This window comes from Prunus avium, unplaced genomic scaffold (genome assembly GCF_965620075.1).
Source record: "Prunus avium unplaced genomic scaffold, drPruAviu1.hap1.1 HAP1_SCAFFOLD_41, whole genome shotgun sequence".
Classification (NCBI taxonomy): Eukaryota; Viridiplantae; Streptophyta; class Magnoliopsida; order Rosales; family Rosaceae; genus Prunus; species Prunus avium.
Genome location: NW_028276899.1, coordinates 45,001 through 50,000, shown reverse-complemented (window position 1 = coordinate 50,000; position 5,000 = coordinate 45,001).

The following is a 5,000-nucleotide window of genomic DNA, read 5'->3' as shown; positions in this document are numbered from 1 at the left end:
TTGTTGGTTTAAATCTTGTTGGTTTGAAATTGTTTTGAAAAGGTTCTTTAAATCTAGTGGGTTTGCAACTCATAAGAGCATCACTTTCAACGTCCCCGGTATTGGATTGAGTTTCTAAAAACAACCGTGCACACCGAGGTTAAACTTTACCGGCTCCGCTCCGACTCGCCGCTCGCCCACTAGTCCGAAGGCAACAAAACATTTGTTTTTCATTTTGATGAAAATTTCTGTTTTTAAATCTTGTTGGTTTGAAATTTTTTTGAAAAGGTTCTTTAAATCTTGCGGGTTTGCAACTCATAAGAGCGTCACTTTCAACGTCCCCGGCATTGGATTGAGTTTCTAAAAACAACCGTGCACACCGAGGTTAAACTTTACCGGCTCCGCTCCGACTCACCGCTCGCCCACAAATCCGAAGGCAACAAAACATTTGTTTTTAATTTTGATGAATTTTTTTGAAAACATTGGCTTGGCAAGCCCCAATCCGCGACTATCCACCCACCGCCACCCCACACGGGTGGTTGTTGTTGCGAAATGAGGTTGTGGTCGACATGCCCGCGCATTTGAGAAGGAGTTCCTAGCACTCCATGCTCTTCCATGCCAAAAAAAAGCCTAGACAACCCCATTTCGCAACTTTCCACGCCTTTTTTTTTCCCCCTCACCCATGGCGGCGGCGTGGTGGCGGCGGCCGGATTCCGGCCACCACCGCCATGGGTGGCAGCCCCCCGACCCCGACACCAAACCCATAATACCGAGGCAACATATCGAGGCAACATATCGAGGCAACATGACATGGGTGTGGCGTGGGGGAAGGGGGCTGCAGCTAGGAGGGCATGGGCTGCCATGCATATGCAGGCAACACACACCCCCCTATATAGCATTTTATGCATTTAGCCCTTTGACAGGAAGAGACATCACCTATGCGCGAGGAGTCATAATGGGCTCTAAATAATTCAATACAAGGTATTTGGACGTGATTTTTTGCAGGGATACTAAGAAACATGCAATCTCTGATGGGAAAAAGTTTCATAAATATTTGAAGTCGGGAAGTATTTTTTATTATTTTTAGAAGTCGTAAAATTGAAAAAATCATTAAAAGAAATCCGGGAGGAATTTTTTAGTTTTGTAACTTGGAGAAGGTACTAAAAATCATAGACTACTTATGGGGAGCTTATTGTGCGAGGAAATTTCAATAAAAATGGGGTTTGACAAGGTTTGAAAAATTCTGTCGACATTTGAAAAAATCTGGAACTAGGCTGCCGGCATGCTGCGCACATGCTGCGCGCATGCTGCGCACATGCTGCGCGCATGCTGCGCGCAGGCTGCGCGCAGGCCACGGCAGGACAAGTTTCGCTAGCCTCACTGTCGACCGAATGCGCAAGCTGCGCGCACGCCATGGCAAGACAAATTTCGCTAGCCTCACTGTCGACAGAGTCAGCACGCTGCGCGCACGCCATGGCAGGAGAAGTTTCGCTAGCCTCGCTGTCGACAGAATCAGCACGCTGCGCGCAAGCTGTGCGCGCGCATGGCATGGCAAGTTTCGAAAAATTCTGTCGACAGGCTCCCGAGCGCGCACGCTGCCGACATGTTGTGCGCACGCTGCCGGCATGCTGTGCACACGCTGCGCGCAAGCTGTGCGCGCGCATGGCATGGCAAGTTTCGAAAAATTCTGTCGACAGGCTGCCAAGCGCGCACGCTGCGCACACGCTGCCGGCATGCTGTGCGCACGCTGCCGGCATGCTGTGCACACGCTGCGCGCAAGCTGTGCGCGCGCATGGCATGGCAAGTTTCGAAAAATTCTGTCGACAGGCTCCCAAGCGCGCACGCTGCGCACACGCTGCCGGCATGCTGCGCGCACGCTGCCGGCATGCTGCGCGCAAGCTGTGCGCGCGCATGGCATTGCAAGTTTCGAAAAATTCTGCGGCCAGGCTCCCAAGCGCGCACGCTGCGCACACGCTGCCGGCATGCTGCGCGCACGCTGCCGGCATGCTGTGCGCACGCTGCGCGCGCGCATGGCAGGACAAGTTTCGAAAATTTCTGTCGACAGGCTGAGCAGCGCGCACGCTGCGCACAGGCTGCCGGCATGCTGCGCGCACGCCGCGCGCAAGCTGCGCGCGCGCATGGCAGGACAAGTTTCGAAAATTTCTGTCGACAGGCTCAGCAGCGCGCACGCTGCCGACATTCTGTGCGCACGCTGCGCACAGACTGCCGGCATGCTGCGCGCAGCCCATGGCAGGACAAGGTCCGAAAAATTCTGTCGACATTTTTACGCCATGGTAGGCTTCCGCTTCGCGTCACTTTGTCGACATTCAAGCCTACCATTTTTATTGAATTTTTCAAACCTTGTCAAACCCCATTATTCAAATGTCGAAAAATTCTGTCGACATTTTTACGCCATGGTAGGCTTCCGCTTTGCATCACTTTGTCGGAATGCATCGCATGGCGAGGCAAGGCAAGGCAAGGCCACAGCATGCCAAGGCGAAGGCAACGCATGGCTTGGTCAAGGCCACATCATGGGCACGGCATGCCAAGGCAAGGCGAGGCAAGCCATCCTTAGCCTCGCCTAGCCTCACTTACTCGGAATGCCTTGGATGATGCGCAATGCCAAGGCAAGGCAAGGCAAGGCATGGCTTGAATGGCTTGGTGTAGGCCACAACTTGGGCATGGCATGCCAATGCAAGGCAAGGCAAGGCAAGCCACGCCATCCGAACCCTCCAATAACCTTACTTTCTCGGAATGCCTTGAATGGGCACGGCATGTGAAGGCAAGGCAAGGTCCTAAAAATCATTTTGTAAGTTGGAGAAGGTCCTAAAAATCATAGACTTAATTATAGGGAGCTTATTGTGCGGGGAAATTTCAATAAAAATTGGGTTTGACAAGGTTTGAAAAATTCTGTCGACATGCTGCCGGCATGCTGCGCGCAGGCTTCGTGCATGATGTGAGCATGCCAAGCTTCCAATAGCCTCACTGTCTCTGAATGCCTTGAATGGGGAGCAATCTGCGTGCAAGCCATGGCATGACAAGGTTTCGAACAATTCTGTCGACAGAAGCAGCAGGCTGCGCGCAGCATGCCGGCAGGCTGCGCGCAGCGTGCCTGCAGCCTGCGTGCAAGCCATGGCATGACAAGTTTTTGAAAAACTCTGTCGACAGAATCAGGAGGCTGCCGGCACGCTGTGCGCAGGCTTCATGCATGATGCGAGCAGGCTGCGTGCAAGGGTAGGCATGCCAAGTGTCACGGATCGCACTTGAGCGTGTGCTTTCGTGACTCCGTTGGGACATCCATGCGCTTATGAGGTAGTCCAAGTGTGGAAGGGGCAAGGACTTAAGAGCTAGAATGGTTGGTGTTGGCCGGGTTGTGCGTGTGAGGGGTATTTTGGGTATTTCGGAAGGTTACGGGAGGAACCTGAAGAAACTCAGAACACGAAAGATGTTCGTAATGACGAGATACACGCTATGCAACTGACGGTTCGCCATTCGGAGTTCGTACGAAGAAGTTATGCCCAATTATGACTCCTCGTGCATAGGTGATGTTCCCTCCTGGCAGAAGGCTAAATGCATAAAATGCTATATAGGGGGTGACATGGTGTCATGCTCTCCACCACCCCTGGTGCTTACACCCTTGTGGCACTAAGCGAGCATCCTTATGACATTGGAGGTTGTCATAAGGGCGGGCATGAGATTGTTGAAGGATAATCTATGTCTCCGAGGGAAAGGACTTCCCGAGGACAGTACGAACACGCGGGGCCGTTCGTATTGCGCATCGTTGGAAAGAGTGAGGTCAACGTATGGCATTCGCTATGCCGTCGGCTAGCGAGGCATTTGACGAGACTCGATGGACTTGGCTTGGGTTCGGCCTTGTCCAAGATGGAAGGAAGATATTCGGATGCCGGTACGCATGGGTTGCGACCCCATGCAAAGCATAGAGGGTTATGTGGGACATTCGGAATACATATGTCGCCAAGGCTTGGGCGACATGCGAGCGTGACAGCTTGCGTGGATAGCTTGAGGATGTGGGCTATCTTGGTTGCTAACGGATGACCGACAGAAGTGTGGGTAAACCGATGGTGTGTTGGATCGCCATGTCTCGACTTGGACATGAGCGAGCCACGAGTTTGGCATGCGACGTGGTCGATGCAGTTGACGTGTCTTATGCAACGCTTGATGTATGGGCGTCGAGGGTTCGTTGCCGGATGCGGGGTGATTGTGTTGTCACAAGGAAGTGTGACTCGTTGTCTAGCCATAGGGCTTGGCGCCTATGGGAGACGACACATGATGGTGAACCTCTCGCGGAGTTGTGAGAGTCATGAAGTGGGGAGAAGGCTGACTGGGATTCGAAGGGATCCTGGGCCGCACGGGAGCGTCTGTGCGAGCGAAATCTGTGATTTGCTTCCGCCGCGCCGCGTCGCACGCTCGTCCCGTGACAAGTGGTATCAGAGCCGATCGATTTAGATGGTGGCTTCTGCTCAAACGATTCGCACCTTGGGTACAAACAGTGAAGCTCTGATCCCGTGACAAGTGGTATCAGAGCCGATCGATTCTAAAGGTGGTTTCTGTGTGAGGGACTCGTACCTAGAAGAGATTGGTGATGGAGGAACTTTGATAGCAAGGTAGCATGTCATTGCCTGTGATGGGTAGTGGACTTGCGAAGTTGGAAGAAGACCCCAACGTCACTGTGGATGATTGTTGGAATCAGGTTGTGTGACGGTTGTTGGAAACCCGTCTTGGTGCTGGATCCTATGGAAGGGTGAAGGTATCCAAAAGTTTGTCTCGAAGTTGTGAGAAGACATCAAGCAGGATGACTCTAAGATGGGGGATGATGGTTGGTTTTGCTGCTCGGTTGCCTAGTTTTCTAATCCGTGCACCAAGCGCCCGGAAGTCGGGTAGGCAGGGGTTCTGGCTTGTGACGAAGTGATGTTGCTTGTTCAGTTCAGGATGTGGGGAGGATGGGAGCGCGAGTTTGGTGAGAGTGTCAAAGATTGGCTTATACTCGAACCATAGCATAC